Source organism: Mus musculus, chromosome 17 (assembly GCF_000001635.26).
Source record: "Mus musculus strain C57BL/6J chromosome 17, GRCm38.p6 C57BL/6J".
Taxonomy (NCBI): Eukaryota; Metazoa; Chordata; class Mammalia; order Rodentia; family Muridae; genus Mus; species Mus musculus.
This window is the reverse complement of record NC_000083.6, coordinates 16,442,790-16,464,004: the sequence shown is the minus strand read 5'-3', so window position 1 is coordinate 16,464,004 and position 21,215 is coordinate 16,442,790. Positions and strand designations below refer to the sequence as shown.

General features: G+C 35.7%; 1 long non-coding RNA gene across 1 annotated transcript in view; it reads right to left on the bottom strand.

Annotated features, from left to right (window-relative positions):
• Positions 1-21,215, bottom strand: part of Gm41534 — a 256,531-nt gene that overhangs the window by 28,052 nt on the left and 207,264 nt on the right. Inside the window, exon 3 of the long non-coding RNA XR_876635.1 lies at positions 12,509-12,646. This is a non-coding gene — a long non-coding RNA (predicted gene, 41534). The remainder of the gene's footprint in view (positions 1-12,508; positions 12,647-21,215) is intronic.

Below are 21,215 nucleotides of genomic sequence, written 5' to 3'. Positions count from 1 at the left end.
ATTTGCAACCTTTATATGCCCCAGTACAGGGGAATACCAGGGCCAAAAAGTGGGAGTAGGTGGGTAGGGGGTTGGGGGGGAGGGTATGGGGGACTTTTGGGATAGCATTGGAAATGTAAATGAGAAAAATACCTAATAAAAAATATTTAAAAAGAAAGATATTATGGTACCACTGGCATTAAATGTGTGTATATTTAAATCCTAGGTATCATTGAGTAGGACTACCAGAACAATGCTATGAGGAGCAAATACAGAGAAACAAATAGCAAGAAGAAGGATGAGTCTTAAGATTTCCTTGTCTGAGTAGGGAGGATGATAGAGCAAAATGGAATAAAGAATGAATGAACAAGTCACTTATAACCCTGTGAACATAGAACACAGAAAAGGAACAAACCCTTCCCAGAGGGTTTACCTTGTAAATTTTAAAGGGCTTCTGAGCCGAAGAAACAGTGGTTTTATACTGTCATTCCTAAATAAATAACCTTAGGGATTACTTCTTTTTCCTGAAAGGAGCAGGTGGTTACAGTAATTGTAACTGGCTGGTTTGCTTTGGAACAAGCAGCTGTCTGAGTTAGGTATTTCACACATGGTAGCTCGTTAATATGAAGCACCAAAATATTCTGAGATTGAACTGCAGTAATCTTTCATATTTATATTTCTCTAGAATAACATAAATTTCAAAATGGTTTTCCTCTACAGATAAAATTCAGGACAGGTATCTGCTATATGATGCATTTTTCATTTTTCACTTTCTCCCAGGAGAAAGAACTGATCCTTTGATCTATAAAATATGAAACAAGATTTCACATACAAAATACAAAATAGGTGCTTGGTGGTTTTTTAGCCATATTAACTGTTGTATTTATGGTTTGAATTTGTGATTGTTTATTTACTTATGGGATGTGTTTTAATTACATTTTCCTTTTATTTCTGATACTGTAACATCATTAAACCACTTCACCCTTTCCTGTCCTCACTTCAAGGCTTCTCAATACTCCTTCCTTAGCTCTTTCAAATTCATGGCCACCTTTTTATTAGTTGTTACACGCATTTATGTACGTGTATACATGCATATTCTTAGTGTAGTATGCTCAGTCTGTACAGTGTTGCTCGACTTTGTGTTTTCAGTGCTGACCATTTGCTGTACTCTTTCCTGAGGGAACACTATTGTTTTGCAAATGAATTAGAAGGAGAGGCAAGAATTTTCAGTTTGAACCTTAGTAGTCTTATAAGGAATCATTAAAGTTGCCAGATAATAGATTGTTTTCTGTCATTTTTTGTCATAATTATCTTTTAATTTAAGAATAACCTGTAAGTATGTATTTAGAAAAAAGCCAAACAAATAAACTTTATAACCAACATCCGTATAATTAATGTTGTAGCAGGATTTTCCCGGTCCACTTAATTTAAATATTAATACAACAAGAAGCCTGTGATTGGACAGGGAAAAGGGAGTTGCGGAGACAGAGGAGACAGAGGAGGAGGAAAATGGAGGATGAACAGGATGACTCAGATTCCACGTGGCTTTTAATAGCCACAGGTAGCTATAATATCATATAGGTATAGAATAATTGGGATAACTTGTCTATCTAGGTGGGCAGCTTGTATCATTATCAATTGGCTCTAAAATTATTGCGTGGGCATGTTGTGAGTGGAGAATTTATCGATATATAAATCTGACTCTAATTATAAGCTTCTAGAGTTTTGATTTTACTGGGTTACTGGGAATTATGACACCTAACCGCGAGATGGGTGGTCATTGCATGGGGCTGGTGTGGCAATGATGGGTGTTGGAAGCTCCGGGCCAGAGTCTGCTGAGATGAGAACACCTCACTGGAGCCATGTAGCCCAGCGGTGCCCAGCTTTGGGTGGGAACTTGCAGTTCATTATAATATTATCAGCAACAGAATGAGAAAGAACAGTGACCTGAGGGTGTAGGTTTGACTACAATCTAAAAAAGATGCATACTTCTCATGGCTAGTCTTCAGTGTTGTCTTGTCCTATTTTGGCTTACACCAATGGGGAGATGCCCATGTATGAAATTTGCACCTCATTCATTTCTCTTTATCTTCTGATTTCCAGATTTATATAATCCATATGAATTCTAAAATATGACATTTAGATGGAACTAGAGTTTTACTCATTTATTTAAATATTTTATTTCTTTCCAGAAGGTATTAATAATTATTTTATAGATAAATATTGGTTTCACATTTAACATGATGGAAAAATAATAAGGAAACAGTCTGAGAAAATGTAATTTGGGGAAAATTACTCTACAATAGTGTTTAATATTCTATTTTTGTTGCGTTATTTTTCAAGGACAAGAGTGTCTCCAGAATTATTATTAGGAACCAGGCTATTAGATTTCTAGTCATAGCATAAATCATTGCACTGAAATTAATTGATACAATTTGCTTTGAAGATAGTAAATTTGTTTATCAAATATTATAATCTAAATCTTGCTGTCAGATAGATTAAAATAGAAGCTTGAGAGCTGGAAAGATGCCTTAGCAGTTAAGAACACTGGCTGCTTTCCCAGAGGGCCTGAGTTCAATCCCCAGCACATGGATGGGGCTCACAACCATCTATTAGGGATCTGATGCCCTCTTCTGGCATGCAGGTATATATGCAGCAGAGCACTTAGACATTAAATAAATAAAATTAAATTTTGAAAAAAAAATAGAAGCTTGATTCTATAGAGAAGACTTTCTAGAATTTTATAGCCTGGATTAATTTTACCTACAAAGTTGCTATATACTGTTTGTATTTACTATTTGAGAATTTCATAAACATGTGCAATGTATTTGAGCATATCTACTTAATAATCCTCTTGTGCAACTCCTTCTGAATTCCTCACATTCCCGCTTCTAACTCTATAGTTTTACATCTTTACTTTTAATAACCTACTGAGGTTACTAAATTAATTAATGTAGTCCATATATTCATGGGTACGGGCCATGCATTGGCCCATGGTCAACATACCAGTGGCCACACCTCAGAAGAAAACTGGCTCTCTTCCTCTCTCAGTTACCATTAACTGCTAATAGCTCACTAGCTATAGATCATCCTTAGGTGTATCCTATCCATGCTAGAATGTCAACAGGCTTGATCTTATGCAAGTTGTGTGCAAGCAACCACAGCTGCTGTGAAGTTTTTAACAGAGAGCCCTGTCATACCCAACACACACTTATTGCTCTAAGTTCATATGTGTTTTAAATATACATGCTCTTAGTTTGCTTTTGTTTCTATGGTAAAACATCATGACAAAAAGCAACTTGGGAAGGAACGAAGTTACTTTACTTATCAACTTAAAGTCTACCATGAAGGAATGTCATGGCAGAAACTCGAGCTAGGAAACTGGAGGCCGGAACTCATTTGGAAGTAATGGAAAAATGTTTTCTGCCTCTTTTCTCATGGATTACTCAACCTGATTTTTCATTCAGTCCAGGATCACCTCCCTAGGGATGGTACCATGCACAATAGGCTAGGCCTTTCCACCAAGGAAATGTCCCAAAGACTTGCCTAATAGCCAATTTGATGGGAGACATTTTCTTAGTTAAGTTTCCCTCTTTTCAGATGATCTTAACACATGCCAAGTATTATCTATGCCTTTAGCCAAAAATACAATTTAGCTCAACTTTTCCCTAGAGAGAGTGTTTACATATTGCATTTTTCCTATGTGAATGTTCACCTATGGCCAAATATATAAAAGTCCCTAGAATTCTCAGCACCATTGTTAAAAGTTATCACCTCAGCCTCATCGTTTGTTAGAGTGACTAGGAATTCCACACTGAGAGACCTGTACAATAATACCATACAGGCCATACTACAGCCAGCTTCTAAAATGTTAGAAGCTTCCAGTTTGACCTTCATATGCAAAAACTGAACCCTTAATGTGAACAAAACTGCAAGTGAAGTTTATGAGAAGTGACTAGCTTATGAGTCCTTTACCTATGTGAATAGGATTCAGTAGCCTCCCCCAGCCTGAAGCGGGCTGGTGCAGATCTTGTCACCACTGGTTGGGGGGGGGGGGGGCACCTGCGGTGCAGCTTTCCTACTTGGCTGGCTTCTTTTGAAGTGTCAACTGCCCTGCTCTTCTCTGAGATCCTGCTGCCTGCTGAGACACCTTTGAGACAAGCCATGTTGTGCAGCATCTTCTGGCTGGATGGGCCTTCCCCCTTTTAAGCACAGTCTCTTAGTAAACTCGAGGGCCTTGATCAGAGAAAATTTGTCTTGGCTTCATTATTTCTCTCGCCGTCTAGTCTCTCTTTCAGCCCCAGCCTACCTTCCAGGAGTACCCAGTTCATGTAGGCCACGGGCAGCTTACAACTACAGGATTCATTTAGATCCATTATATCAGTGGCCACAGGAAGTCCTTTGTCATTTCAGATCTGCAAGAGCATGGTAGAGGTGGTTGTATTGCTCTTAGAAACCTCAAAAATGGGGTACAGAGCTAAACAAAGAATTCTCAACCGAGGAATACAGAATGACCGAGAAGCACCTAAAAAGTGTTCAACATCCTTAATCATCAGGGAAATGCAAATCAAAACAGTGCTAAGATTCCACCTCACACCAGTCAGAATGGCTAAGATCAAAAACTCAGGTGACAGCAGATGCTGGCGAGGATGTGGGAAAAGAGGAACACTCCTCCATTGCTGGTGGGACTGCAAGCTGGTACAAGCACTCTAAAAATTAGTTTGGTGGTTTGTCAGAAAATTGGACATAGTTTTACCATAAGATCCAGCAATACCACTCCTGGGCATATACCTAGAAGATGCTCCAACATGTAATAAGGACACATGCTCCACTATGTTCTTAGCTGCCTTATTTATAATAGCCAGAGCTGGAAGGAACTCAGATGTCCCTCAATAGAAGAATGGGTACAGAAAATTTTGTACATTTATGCAATGGAGTATTACTCACCTATTAAAAACAATGAATTTATGAAATGCTTAGACGAATAGATGGATCTGGAGGATATCATCTTGAGTGAGGTAACCCAATTACAAAAGAACACATATGATATGCACTCATTGATAAGTGGATATTAGCCCAGAAGCTCAGAATCCTTCTTAGAAGGGGGGACAAAATACCTATGGAAGGAGTAACAGAGACAAAATTTGGAGCAGAGACTGAAGGACCGACCATCCAGAGACTGCCCTGTCTGCCGATCCATCTCATAAACAACCATCAAACCCAGACACTTGGAAGATGCCAGCAAGAGCCTGCTGTCAGGAGCCTGATATAGCTGTCTCCTGAGGGGCTCTGCCAGTGCCTGGCAAATACAGAAGTGGATGCTCACAGTCATCCATTGGAAGGAGCACAAGGTCCCCAATGAAGGAGACAGAGAAAGTACCCTGGGAGCTAAAGTGGTCTGAAGCCCCCATAGGAGGAATATCAATATGAACTAACTAGTACTCCCAGAGCTCCTTGGAACTAAACCACCAATCAAAGAAAACACATGGTGGAACTTGTGGCTCTAGCTGTATAAGTAGCAGAGGATGGCCTTGTCAGTCATCAATGGGAGGAAGGGCCCTACATCCTGTTAAGGTTCTATGCCCCAGTATAGGATAATGCCAGGACTAGGAATGGGAGTGGGCGGGTTGGGGAACAGGAGAAAGGGGAAGAGGATAGGGGATATTCGGAGGGAAAACTAGGAAAGGAGATAACATTTGAAATGTAAATAAAGAAAATATCTAATCAAAAAAGAATACTGACAGTTTTTCTAATTTGAATGTTAATATTCGTTATTATAGAATTCTGCCATTGTTTAGAGCTCTCTTTTAATTTTGCTCATAAGCATTTTTTTATATTCAGAGATTTCAGTCTCTTACATACATCTCTGTGTTTTGAAATTCTAAGGCACATACTATTTGTTTATGTTCAGTATTCACTGTAAGAAAATTTAAAAATTCACAACTTTAACTAAATCATATGATCTTGCTAAATACTGTACTCATTTCTTCCTTTAATTTAGTTCTCTGTATTTCTTAAGATTTTCTAATACAAAATATTTGCATCTGAAAATAATGTTTCCTCTTTGAAAAGCATGGACTTTTTCTCTTCTCAGTATCACTGCAGTTTGTAAAATTCCTCAGGTAATTGTGAACTACCTAGTACATGTTGACATCCCTGTTCTTTTCCTGATTTTAGCAGAAAACACTCAGGTTACCAATAACTTTTCATAGGTGCTAACAAGCAAACGGAGGCCACCTATGTTAGTAGTAGGAACTGACCCAATCCATGTCTAAAATACCAAACGGAGATCATTTAACTCGAGTGAATCTTGACTTTGAAAATACTCATTTTCAGAGCCACAGGACAATTTTAAAGTAATTATGCAACTGCTTATTCTAAGACCCCTATTTTGCAATTTTATTTATTTTTCAACATTTAAAAATATCATTTTCTTAATATGTATATGATTACTCTTTAATTCCTATGTATGCCATTCTCTAATGCACTTTTCTAATTTTTAATAATTTATATCTTTTCAGATTAGCATAAGTAGTATAAGAACCTATGATCTTAGTCACTTTTTTCTAAGAAAATGTAGATATCAATGTGAAGTCATAATTACTTACAAAACTACTATTGAAAACAAAGTTACCAATACATATAAAGCTATACAATGAAAACAAAGTAACTTTTAGCAATCACAATAATATTTGAAGTATTCTTATTATAAACTAGGATTTTCAAATAGATTTTTATAAACCAAATGTACTTCAGTAGTATACAAAAATCCACGGGCAGGCATAATGGAGCTTCAAGATACTTTCTCCTTGAATGTTCTGTTTAGCACATTTTCCTGTTTCTGTATTCACAATATCATTTATAATAGAGTGATCTTATCAATACTTACATTTCACTAGAAATTAATGAGCTTACAACACAGGAAGTTTCATTTTCCTCTCATATTACATACCAATGAGAATGTGTTTTGTTTCAGAGTTTTGTTTTAAAGCCCTGAACTGATTGTTAATGAGAACAGAATTCTCTATCCTTTCTAAGACCTGATGTTTGGCTAATTACATTGAAGAGAAGCATCAGCAAAACTAAATAACCTTGATTATACTGAATAACAGATGAATGATTAAGAGCTAGGACAAGGCATTGATTAGCTTTCTAATTGCTACACAATTCCAGCTGATTATTCTATTTATTCCTCGCCTTGTTTTGGTAATAAGTTCCTGCATGGAATAGAAATTATACAAGAATATTTGGCAAAGGTCATAGACAGAAACACTGGGATTTGTCGAGGGGCTACCTGGACATCATTCTCAATGCATTAGGAAGTCCCTTACATCTACAACTAATGTTGCAGGATTTCTAAATATAGCAGTTCATTATCACACTTTTTCTGTCCCTGAAAAAAAAAATCATCCTATAGCATGTGACTGCCTCCTGACGTGAGGTGACTCTTCTCTAAAGGCAATGACATATCTCTCTCCTAAACACACAAACCAAACAACTGTCATGCAGTTAACACAAAGCCAGAGTTCCTTTGTTTCTCAGGTCTGCAGTGCAGTTTTCATAAAATTAGACAATTTTGACTCTATGTTTGGATTCAGGTTTATAGTGATTATTTATGGTGGGAAGAAGAAAACTACAGCTGTATTCCAAAAGCTAGAGTCAACATGCCCTTTAGATTTATTAAAAGAATGTATCACATACAGTTAAATAGCCATGTAGTTTTCAGTGGATAGTCCTCCTTCTCTATTGAGGGACATCAAAATTTCTAGATTCTCATCACTAAGATAAAATATTGCAGTATATCTATATTCCTATACTTTCTCATCCCTAGATTTTGTATAACTAACAGGATATGCGAATATTAAATAATTTCATCTCTATATTGCTTAGGAAATAATAAGAAAGAGCTAATGTGAACATAATCAATACAGGTGAAATTTTAAAAATATTTTTTATCTAAGATTGGATAAAAATGAAGAGCCCATAGTAAGCATGTGTGTGTGTATGTGTGTGTGTATGTGTTTGGTCTCAGATAAAAGAAATAAATTGTTTTAATTATGAAATTGAGCCATGTCACTGAAAAAAAATACAGAAGGGCTTAGCATTGTGTATTTAAGAAATTGTGGATTTTTCTTTCCTTGAACATGCTTTCATATGTAACCACACAGACCGACTTAAATAAAGAGTTTAGTTGTAAACTGAGACCAAATTACAAAGGATAAAAAGACTAAAACTGTGCCACATGATTTTAAGAAGCAGTAATTTTAATTTTATTTAATGCACACTTTATTTTTAATTATTATTTTAGTTGTACAAACTGATTAGACTCTGTGCTGTTAGTTATTTGTCACTTATTTGTTATTTCTTAGTGGAACAACATAAGGAAGGAACCTTTTACTCTGGGCTCACAGTTTGGTGGAACAGTCAATCCAGTGGAAAGGCATAAAAGAACAGAAAAGTTCACGTTATGGCACCCAGGAAGAGGAGAAAGAAAATGTCTGCTCTACTGGGCATCTTTCTTCTCCATTAACTTTATTCCAGCTCCCCACCGAGGCAAAGTTGAAGTTATACTCAGAGTGAGTCTAGTCCCTTTGCTTAATCCTCTTCAGAAACATAGAAACATTTTACAGAAACCTCAAAACACACATAGAAGCACATATCACTAATCTTTCAGGAATCTCTAACCCAAGTTATATTGACAAGATTAACCATTATTTTCCAGAAATATTCAATACTTGTATATAAACCGAAACAAGCATTTCAGGATATTTAATATTTACATCTCTTTAAATATTGGAACAAGTTAACATGTAATAGTTGTTTAAATTTATGGAATACAAGGTAGTATTTTAATACATGTATGCATGTTAAATTAGAGTAATAAATAGAAACTGTTTTCTTTGTACATGTGACATCTAGATGTGTACAAATGTAGAACACTGGAATATAAAAGCTGATAATTCATTTTTTAAGACTAAGAATTAATATTTATTGAATACCCATGTTAGCATTTTAGGAAATTAGTTTTGTCCAATTTTAATGCAATATATCTTATTTACTTTCAAGTTCAATATTCAAAATATATGTGCAATGACATCTGGCCCTATTCTTACAAATATATTTGTAGTGTTAGATATTTTTATATGAAAACAAACACTTCTTCATATTAAGAATATTTTCTTAATATTATCCAGATTATGAAATATATACATGTATTCCACATATATCATATATGTGTATAATGTATATGACAATATTAGGAATATATTATTTATTCTATATTATCACTATATAGTATTATATATTATATATCAATAATATTGTGTTATTATGTAATATATAATGTTTATAATATTTATAGCATATAATATATATAAAACATATATATCTCTAAATAGAACCTGTAAAAATATATGTGCATATATATATTCTATGTTACAGGTTCTATTCATATATAGAAATATTCATATATTCAGGGAGATATATATATTCAGCCATTAATAAAATAAAATAGGCCAGGAATCAAAAGAGAGCAAGCAAGATGTATATTGAAGGGTTTGGAGGGAGGCAGGGAAGGGAGAAATGATGTAATTGTATCATAATATCAATAAAAAGAAAAAAGTGTTTTTCCTGCTAATTTCAGAAGTGATTGCCTACATATTTGAAGATATAGTAGCTGATCTTTGCCAAACTTCACACAATATGCTGTGACTACAGCTTTCTACGGTTCCTGGCTATACCTTTTGCTTTCCCGAAAATAAAAATGAAAACTACTTAATACCATTAACTCTCACATAAAATGGGAGTTTCAATAATAAATTACCACCCTTTAATTTATGAATCGAATTCAAGTCATCTCTTGATGACATCCCATAAAGCTCCTGATTCAAACATGAATTCATTCATGAGTATTGCTTCAACATCAGTCTCCTTCCTATTTCTTGGAATTTCTACTCTCTCAAGTTTTATCTGCTTTCTTTTGGATTTTGAGAAACTGAAATGAAAATAAAAGCCCTTTGTTCTCTTCTGAAATTTGTCTGGATCTCTCTACCTTTGCATAAGTTAAAAAAGAAAATGTGCAAATATAAATGTCACAATAGTTCTTTTTTTAAAAGTTTTTGAGATTGTAATATAATTATATTTCCTCCTTCCTTTTGCTCCCTCAAAACCCCACCATATACTCTCCTTACTCTATCAAATTCATGCCCTGTTTTCATTAACTGTTGTTACAAACATAGATATATGTATATGTGTATATGTATATTCTTCAATACATAAGTACAGCCTGCTCAATTTGTACAATGTTATTAATATGTAGTCCTATAGTTCTTGAGACACCATTGTAATTTCTGGAATATGAACAGAAACATTATTTGGAACATACTACCCATGTTAAAATCCCTCTGACTCTACTCCTTGTGTGGCACTGGAGAGGCTCTATGACTCTTTTAACAACTAGCTTATTTAGAAGCCATCATGGATTCCTCTTGTTGATTTGATGTGTCCTTTTGGTCCCATGCTCACATCTAGCTACTGCTCCCTTCCCTCATTCACATATGTGTAAGGAGGCTTAGGAATTTCTAACCTTGTATGCCGTACTTTAAACAGAGGAGTTTACTCAAAGAATTATTAACCCACAAAATTCATTTTCATGGAAGTACTTGCCAGTTTGAATGTTTAAAATCTCTCAGCAGCTGCACTGAGAGGAGCAGGGGCAGCTGTATTAAATATGAGCTCCTGCTTTAGAAGCTTGGACTCTTGGATAATTGCCAATTCTTTTATATTCTAGAGCTTCTTTCTTTGTGAATTTGGATGACCGATCTTTCTCTGTCTCTCTAAATCTCTCTTGCTTTTTTCTCTGAAGCTATTGCTTATAATCTCATTCAGGACCCTCCACAAATATCCCAGCATTGATTAAACCTTGACGTTTAAATTGAACACTCAAAAACAAGGATAGTATTAGTTAGTATTTGGGATCATGGAGCTATGCACTGTGTAGGCTGTGGTTTTTATTCCTGAATAATAATATAAGTTAATCATTTAAAACTAGTTTTATTTATTTAAAAGAAATTATTATAGCACATAATAGCAACCTTCATGCCTCAGAAAGTATTCTTTAGCTGCTTGCTACTCCAGTATCAAACCATAAAAATCCCAATTGCAGAAATTAAGATTTTGCTATTTCTTCAACAGCATCATGATGAGCAATAATCCACATGTTCTCCACACGGATGCAATTCACCTCTGTATTATTTGCTGACAATGACAAAGTACCCCATGTCTACAGCTTTGATTCTTTGAGGATGGAACCCCATTTTCCTCTTCTCCACTGAAACACTGTGATACATGTTTGTGTAATAAGTAAAACTGTGTACAAAGTGTTTATTCCAAATGACCAAAGTCATTCCTAATAGCTACTTATGTATAGCTTATGTATAGCTACTATTAGCTATAACTAATACTTTGGGGAGTTATTACTCCCCCCATCCCAGATACACATGGGTAGTAGAATAGAGGCCAAAGTTCTAGATGCAAGTCCTCAGATTCCTGTTCTCTTGTCAGCTCCACTGCTTATTGAGTAGGTAAATAAAAGAATGAAGCAACTCATTCTTTTGTTGGTGGGAAGATTTCTCAGATGGAATTTGCTTGAATGTACTTGTGTTAGAGCTGGAATTTTCATGCTTTATCTTCCTTGTTAGATCAGCCTTACCTGTGATTAATTGAATACCACTTCTTGACTTAGTTCTTTATTACAGAATCTAATCTGTCTCGAACAGTTTCCAGTAGCGCCTTTTAGGCTAGAGATTGAAGGTGGAAAAAATATGGCTCAGAAATGGAAAAATTTGCTCAACACAATGTCCTTTAGCTCACAATTCTAAATACGACTGGTTTCTCCTTTTTAAAATTATCTAAATTTATACTAAACACCTATGTTTGAAAATGTGCAGTATCTATGTAATTTGCCTTCAATATAGTAATAAAGCACTGAGCATCTTAAATAAAATGTTATATTCTCCTTTATATATGTGTATGTACATATATGTATGTTTATGAGAGAGATACATATATACATCTACACATATACCCATAACAAATATTCTTACATTCATATTATCATATAGTTTATGATTTACAAGTTTTCATATGTATTCCCATAAGTAGTAACTGACTTATCCCTACAAATTTAACTGGTTTTGCAAAAAAAATGCTATTCTATTTGAATATTTCTTCTTTTGCATTATATAGCTGTGTTGAGGTAACTCACGTACCATACAATTAGTGCTTTAAGATATGCAGTTAGGCAGACTTAGGTGCATCAATAGACTTATACAATCATTACAATTAAATTGAGCACACTTTTACCACACAGAAGAAATTTCATTTCAATCAACATTCTCTTTCCACTCTTGTCTACCCACAAGCCCATGTAGATCATTAATATACTTTCTGTCTGATGATTTCTTTGGTCCAAAGTATTTCATATAACTGAATTATTGTTGCATGATCTTTTGTTTCTAAGTTCTCTTACATATTCCAATGTTTCCAAGGTTTGTTCATCTTGAAGATCCTTCATTACTTGTATGTGAAGTGTTTTCCATAGGGTCATGATCTGAGTGGCCCTGGTAGTGCCAGCTGGGAGCTGCAGGAATGTTTAGGAGGTTGAGTCCTGTGAGTTGAAGAAGTAGATTACTAGAAGGACTAAGAAGAATATATACTGGCCATTGGTTTCTGTTTAGCTTTCTCCTTCGTGATCTGACAGGGTACGAACATTCCCCCACTATACATTCCTGCCACCACAAACTGAGCTTCTACATCCTGCACTTCCTATCATGATGGTCTGAAACTAGGAGTCATAATAAATATTTTTCCCTTAGCTTGCTTCTTTCAGACCTGTAACCATAGCAACACAAAAGTAACTAATACACTATTATACTTTTATTTACTGCTGAATAATATTCAATTTTTTTGTTTACAAAAAGTTTGTCAACATAGTGCCTAAGGAGCATGTGACTATTTTTCCTCTTTTCATTATGAATAATTTATCTTAGAAACTGCTTAAGATTTTGTGTGTTTTCAGTTCTCCCACATATACCTAGGAATAGATCAAAACATTAGTTTTTCTATTTCATACACAATAAACTGCTTGAGAGTTTGTGTAAGAGTGTTTTCAGTTCTCCTATATATACATAGGAATAGAACAAAACATTACTTTTTCAATTTCATATAAAATCAGCTGTGCTCCATATATTCAGAACAATTTGGTACAATAGGCTTCCACAAGGCTATGCTAAGAGAGAGCCCACTAAATTACATATTTGTGAAGACCTCTATACTCCTTCATCTATTTACCACCATGGAGATGCAAAAATTACAGGCAAACTTGTAAGGAACTACCTTATTTACTCAAGCTAGGGTTAATTTTTGTGGTAAAGTCATAGCTCACTAATGACTTGAACAGAAACAAATCACCTTAAATACATTTTCCAACTGTGGTCTTGAGTTTTTCCCCCACACTTATTTTTTTTCTTTCTGTTAACTCATGTTTCCATCAAATAAGTTCATGAAAATATATAAACAAATTAAATATAGAAGCTACTCAAAAATCTAAGAATGGAATTTCTATATGATCTAGCTATAACCCTCCTAGGAATACATTATAAAGAATCAAAGGCATGGCTGATCTTGTATTTCAAGTGTAGAAAGCATGTCTACCATGTGCTATGTTTCACGTCCAGTGGTTTTGCAAACTCAGTAGACTCTTTCTTACTTTTAAGCTTGGTTGTATGTTTTAACTTTATTTCATTCACTGGTCTTGTATATAGGCATGTGTGTTCAGGTGCAAGCATGTGTGTTTTAGATAGAGGAAGAAGACGAAATATGTGTGTCGAACTTGTCTACCATCATGATTAAAAGTCACTCCTGTTTCTGAAGCCATTTGTAATATTACAATTTGCTTGAAGTCTATGTTAATCCTCCCCTGCCTTGTTGTACAGACAGGTAGCTTCAGGTATAGCACTTAATTTGTCTTACTTAGGAAAATCCTTGAGGTCAAACACTTTCATTCACCCATAATTATATACAATGTACTGGTAAAACAGGGGCTTATATATAAATCTTAGTCACTAATTGATTAATCTGATTTATCTGCACTTTATAGCAGAGCCTAGCATTTAATTGATATAATCAAAGTAATTAAAAAGAATGCGAAAGAAGACAATAATTGCTTTTAAAGAAAAGTATAAACTTATCAAAGAGGAAATTTTATAATAAAATGATATTTTAAAGAAACAAAAACTCAAACCATAACAATTGATAATCACTATTGCATTTCTTTCCTGAAGCCTATGAATAGTTAAAGTGACTTATCACTACAGACTTGAGGAAAGCCTTAGCTTTCAGCTCACTGAAGAAAAGCATAGATGGCTTGAAGAGCCCCAGACTTATGGAAACTAAGTATTGTTGAATACCAGGCTCTTAACCCAGTGTCTACACTAACTCCAAGTGGCTTGCTTTAGAACTGTGCAGTGATATTGCAGTGACCAGATAATAGTGTGAAAAGTATCTGATTTCTGTAATCTCTCCAAAAATACATTCTCCTAGCCTTATGATGCACAAAAGGAGAAGAATCCTAGTTGAGGGTCATGCTATTTTTGATCATTACTCCTCATAACTGTCAAAGTCATCAAAAACAGGAAGTCTGAAGACCGTTTCAGCTGACAGTCACCTGGACAAAATAATTAAATGGAATCAGAGACCCAGGATTGGGTTCTGGAACAGTGAAAGGACACAAGATAAAAACTAATGAGACTAAAATCAAATATGACATTGACTAGTAATAATAAATAAATAGGGATTCATCAACTGTTGCAAAAAAAAGAAACAGATGGTAAAAAAAGAATTAAATTATCATTGTGTCTTTTGTTGATAGCTTATTTTCTTTATTATGCTAAGATAGCAAGGTTTTGTATAGGCCTAGAACTTCTGAAGTTGAAAAAAAATTAGAATGTTAGCAACAAAAATTATTATGTCACTAATTAGCAAAAGTACTGTTGACTTCTCTTTTATGTATTGAAATTATTTTAAAATTTTACATATGTGTGTGTGTGTGGTGTGTGACTACAGGTACACACATACCACATTACACGTGACCAATGTTCAGTATTTAGGAGTCCATTCTCTACTCACACTATGGGGTTTTTGGGATTAAGCTAAGGTTGTCAGGCTAGTATAGCAAGTGGGTTTACCCTCTGAGACATCTCTCTAGGTCAAGTGTCAGCTTTCTTTACACGAATAAGCCCCAAATTCCAGTGCTGAGTTAATTCTCAGAGTCCAGATTAATATGCAAATCATGGAAGTCCACACCTAATTATTAAAGTGGATTCTTTAGGGAGAGGGAGAAATGTAAATGGAGAAGACATAGGGATGGAGGGATATGGATAAAATAACAATAAGAATATCTAGAAAAGCCTCACAGAATCAGACTATAAATTATTGACCTTAAAAAAAACCTATAATGTATGGATTTCTATGTGCAAACATAAGCACACAGTTTTAACGAACTTTTCTCACTTGGGATGATAGTGATCTCTAAAAACTAAAGACTACCTAATAAAATACCTCACATCAGACATAAGAAGCCATTTTTTTGTTTGTTTGTTTTTGAGTTGTTGGCTAAGACTGTCCAAGAGACTCTCCAAACACACTGCCAATTGTTGTCTTTGGTTATCTTCACCAGATATAAAAGTTCAACTGCATCTGGCCTAAATGCTCCCTCCCTAAAAACTAGTTTTCTTGGTACAAGAAGGTGCCATGTAATCTTCCAAAGGAGGGAAACAAACTGCATTCTGACACAACCGTGACATCTGTGAACCACATCAATACTCAGTATGGCACAATAGCACTACAGGTGCAGTAGTGACACACATATCTTGCCAGTAACCAACAGCTCTCTAATTGGACTCAGGACTTGCTCGACAAGAGGAAGACTGTGCCTGGTTCTAAAAGCCTAGGTAACTACTCAGTGCTAGGAAAGTCATGGTTATTGGAGCAGAATCTACAGCCATTGGTTTACTAGACCAGCATAATCCTGAACTACAATTTATAAAATTTGTTCTTAGATAACTCACAGAACTGTAGCTTTTAATCTTCATCAAGAAAACTTGTCCACAGCCATCAAAATGAATACTTGTGAAGCCCAGTGATCTATAAAAACACTCTTGTCCCTAATGCTCAGAGAATACTGAAAAAGAGAAGGAAGAAAGATCATAAAGAGCCAGAAGATCTGGGAGTTTTCTGTGAAATTTTGTCTCCTAGCAATGTCAGAAGATATACCCATAAAGTCTCACCAACATGGCTGCATAACAAGAGCAGTAATGGACATGCTGAAGTAGACCTGGAAAATCCTACATGGTATCAACCCGAATCAATGAACTGTAGGCAACTGAGAAAAGCTGGAAATGAGAAGTTCTTCCCCAAAGAAGATCTTACTAGTATTTTGTTCAATTCCAAATGGTTAGCCCTAAAAACATGCATACACACAAGTAACTATGTATGTGTGTCTGTATATACATATGTATGTATACATATATATACACACATAATGATATATGTATATATGTGTGTTTGTGTGTATATATGTTACACACATATGTTACATATATGTTATATTTTATACACACACACACACACACACACACACAAAATAACAATTAGTGGAAAATGAAACCATGAACATAAAGAGTGGAAAAGGATATATGGAAGGGTTTGGAGAGAGGAAAGGGAATGAAGAAATGTTACAATTATAAATAAAGAAAATAAATTGCTTTAACTTTATTGAAAAATCTTCTTTTGGACATGTTCTTAAATTTTACATGGAAAATCTATTTTCTTCATATATAGAGAAGTATCTAAATTTTGAATAAAACAGAATGTTTGCCAAAGATTGAATAAGAGAGTACTACTTACTTCAAGTAAGAATGAAATCAATGGAGACTTTTCAAGTATAGCACTACCACCATCACCACCACCAATCCACATACACACACACTTAAAGATGTCTCCATCAAATCCTTCCCCCCAGGCCTCAGACAACCCTGTGGAAGAGGAAAGGGAAAGAGTGTAAGAGTGTTTTATATTCTATATTTTCTATTCTATGTTATTTTATTATTATCCCTTAGATGCCTTATGTTTTGTTAGGAGAGAAGGGGAGTGAGTCCAGATGGGAAGGGAGAAGGTAAGAACTGAGAGAAGTAGAGGAAGGAAACCATAATCAAAATATGTTGCATGGAAAATAAGTATTTTCAATAAAAGAAACATTTTACAGTGCATGTAATTGAGTAATTCCTGGTGGTATAAAATGTCTGAGCACATATACCCTAGGATGTCATAATAGAATTCCAAGGAGAAACAAGTTTATATGAGGAAAGTACATGTTTAAAACACGAAATGGTAAAACAGCAACATTTACAGACACTTTATAGGATGTCAATGAAGGAGCAATTAATACTATTATGACTGTTTGTAGCCACATAAAAGGGGGATCATGAGAGGCAAATTGCTGCAGATAGCTCAGATCTAAGTACCACCAGCTTTTCTCATAACTCAGAATATTAGCTGCATGTGGAGCCTACTTTTGAGACAGAATATCCCAGCTCCTTGTGAAATGAGCTTGAGTTGAATGAAGTCTTGGAAATAGTTTAAAAATGAGCTTGACAAGATTTTGCTGAAAGGACCCTCATATAGCTGTCTCATGTGAGGCTATGCCAGTGCCTGGCAAATACAGAAGTGGATGCTCACAGTCATCTATAGGATGGAACATAGAGCCCCCAATGGAGGAGCTAGAGAAAGTACCCAAGGAGCTGAAGGGGTCTGCAACCCTACAGGTGGAACAACAATATGAACTAACCAGTACCCCCAGAGCTCGTGTCTCTAGCTGCATATGTAGCAGAAGATGGCCTAGTCAGCCATCATTGGGAAGAGAGGCCCCTTGGTCTTGCAAACTTTATATGCCCTAGTACAGGGGAATGTCAGGGCCAAAAAGTGGGAGTGGGTGGATAGGTGAGCAGCGCTGGGGGAGGGTATAGGGGACTTTTGGGATAGCATTTGAAATGTAAATCAAGAAAATATCTAATAATTTTTTTAATGAGCTTGAGAAAAAAAACAGGAAATGAGCTTGTGATCTGATATTGCCTGCCAGCACTGGCATCAACTAACTGCATTTTTACCGCATTTTAATCTGATCCTTAGAGTATAGTTTATAACTGGATCTCCTGCTGCTACTAGATACATTGGCTCAAGCTGAAGGGGTAGTGTCATTGTTGAGATGAAATATACTCAAGCTGGCTAAAGAGATAGCATCAATATAAAAATTATTTCCTGTAACAATATATAACATGTACATAAGTGACTCCCATAAAGTTTTGTTTTCTATAATAATATCCTTTGAAAATCAAAAACTGTACTGAGTATAAAACCCATTAGATCTTAAACCATGCTAATAATATGTATTGGCAGAAGGAGAGAGATGGTAATGTAGTATTTTTCATGTTCCTGTTGTATATCTCAGACCTGTCTATAGATATGCATCCAGAAAGTCTACTGACACATTTATATACTTTTTGAGGAATACATACATTCATACTTATTTTCTAAAATGTCTATGATAAAGTATGTTTATAATACTTGTTGTAAATGTTAATAATAAAACTTTAAAAATATGATCTGGTTACATTCCATCAAGTTATTTCACTTATATCAAATGCTAGCATGCCAACCTTCTGAACAGTCACAACCTAGCAAGTTAACAAAACACTTTTTAGTTAAACAATGAAAAGGGAGTTAAGACTACAAACTCAGAGGAAATTTGAAAACATATGAAACATAAAGGACATTGGTAAACCCAAACTGGAAGTTTATTAATCTCCTGGTATTTTTTTTATCTATATTGCAGTCTCACAGCTCCTCTCTTTTTAAAATATAAGTAAAAAATAAACCAAGAATATCTTTGCATTCTCTGTTTTACTAAGAAATTGTCCTAATCCCTTTCCCTGTGCAGGCTATCTATGTGGGGCCTGGATCATTATGGCAGGCTAACACAGTCTAACTACATTGTCTTTCTAAGGCCTGGAGTAACAGCCCTAGAAAGGTGAAGTCTGGCAGCATTCATTGCCCTGGGTCTGTGCTTCTTCAAAAGCTGGTATTCAGGGTTGTGACAAGCTGGCAAAGACCAATCAGCGGGAATTAGCGGTATTGTGTGCAGCTGGCTTATTGCATGGTTTCTAACAACACATCCAACAGAACTGATTATGTCAAAACAGATTTCCCTTCATTAGAGCCTTGCAGTCAGCACTTCTAACAGATAACCAGATCAGAGTGTGCCTGTGCAAGAGCTCTGAGGTAACCCCTGGATGCTGAAGGAAGGCTTTGAGAGGTCGGTGTATTAGTGAGATGTTAAGGATACAGATCAGTCACATCTGGAAAAACTGCTATTCTTCCTTCCTCCCTTGATTTCTTCGGTCCTTCCTTTTATCTTCCTTCCTTCCTTCCTTCCTTCCTTCCTTCCTCCCTTCCTCCCTTCCTCCCTTCCTCCCTCCCTCCCTCCCTCCCTCCCTCCCTCCCTCCCTCCCTTCCTCCCTTCCTCCTTTCCTTCCTTCCTCCCTTCCTCCCTTCCTCCCTTCCTCCCTTCCTTCCTTCCTTCCTTCCTTCCTTCCTTCCTTCATTTCTTTATTTTGAGATTTCTCATGGAATTTACTTACAGAAAAATGATTTTAAGCTAAGTATTTTTCAATTACATGACAATGAAAACAGTCTCACAAAGTCCTAATAATATTTTCACTTTCATCTACTTTTTGATTATTATTTCATCACAACATTTTCTCTTTCTGTTCCTCCCTCTAAGTCCTCCTACATACTCCCATGCTCTTCTTCAAATTTATAGCCTTTTATTCACTAATTGTTATTGCATATATGTATATCCACTTATATTTCTAAATATAACGTGTTCAGATCATAAAATGGACTGCAAGTATGTATTTAGGGTTGATCATTTGGCACTTGATAATCAGTGCTGTGCTTTTCTCTGTAGAAGGCCACCTCTTCCCATTTCCAGATTTTCTCACTTGCCTATAGTTCTCTGTGTATGGTTGAGGCCTCATGGATTCCGCTCAACCAATTTGACAAGTCTCTTGTTCTTGTCTTGTTCTTATGACATATGAACAGTAACGGTGAGAATTTAATTGGTGTATCTTCTGATAGTAATAAGAGATGCAAATAATTGACTTTTAAAATCTTTCTGTTCCATCTTCCACAGTGGTCCACAACTCTGCATTTTGATTGGTTGCAGTGGTCTTCTGTTTCAAAGAGAAGTTTCCTTGATGAGAAGTAAAGATTATACTTTTCTGTGATTGTAAGGACAAATGTTTATGGGTTATTGTTTGACATTATGATTGTTTAGTAAATTAGTAATTGTAGATTCTCTTCCAATAACCATTACTTCACTATCACGGAGTATTTAGCTAAGTTTCCAATACCAGGAATAATTTTCTTGTTCTTAATCAGGTCTTAAGTCTAATTAGAGAGCTGTTGGTTACCAGACAGGTATGTAATCCCAGAGTAATTATACCACATTGTCTTTGATGTGATTCATAGGTGTCATACCTGTGTTGGATTGTTGATCCTCCATTAAAAGGTTGCATGGTCCCTTCTGCTACCATGAAAGCCAGCCTTCAGAGAAGTGTGTCCATATCAATTACAGATCTGGGGTCTCTGGGCCATGAGAACACCTGAAATGGATGGTGTCTTCACTATTAGGGAATGATCTGAAAACCAAAGGCAATGGCAAGAGGCTATATGTTTTTAGTGTCTCTTTTTTTTTTCTTTATTTTTAATTGGATATTTTATTCATTTACATCTCAAATGCTATCCCAAAAGTCCCCTATACCCTCCCCCCACCCTGTTCCCCTATCTACTCACTCCTACTTCTTGGCCCTGGCTTTCCCCTGTACTGGGGCATATAAAGTTTGCTAGACCAAGGGTCCTCTCTTCCCAATGCTGGCCAATTGGGCCATCTTCTGCTACATATGCAGCTAGAGACACGAGTTCTGGGGGGTACTGATTAGTTCATATTGTTGTTCAACCTATAGGGTTGCAGACCCCTTCAGCTCTTGGGTACTTTCTCTAGCTCCTACAATAGGGGTCCTGTGTTCCATCCTATAGATGACTGTGAGCATCCACTTCTG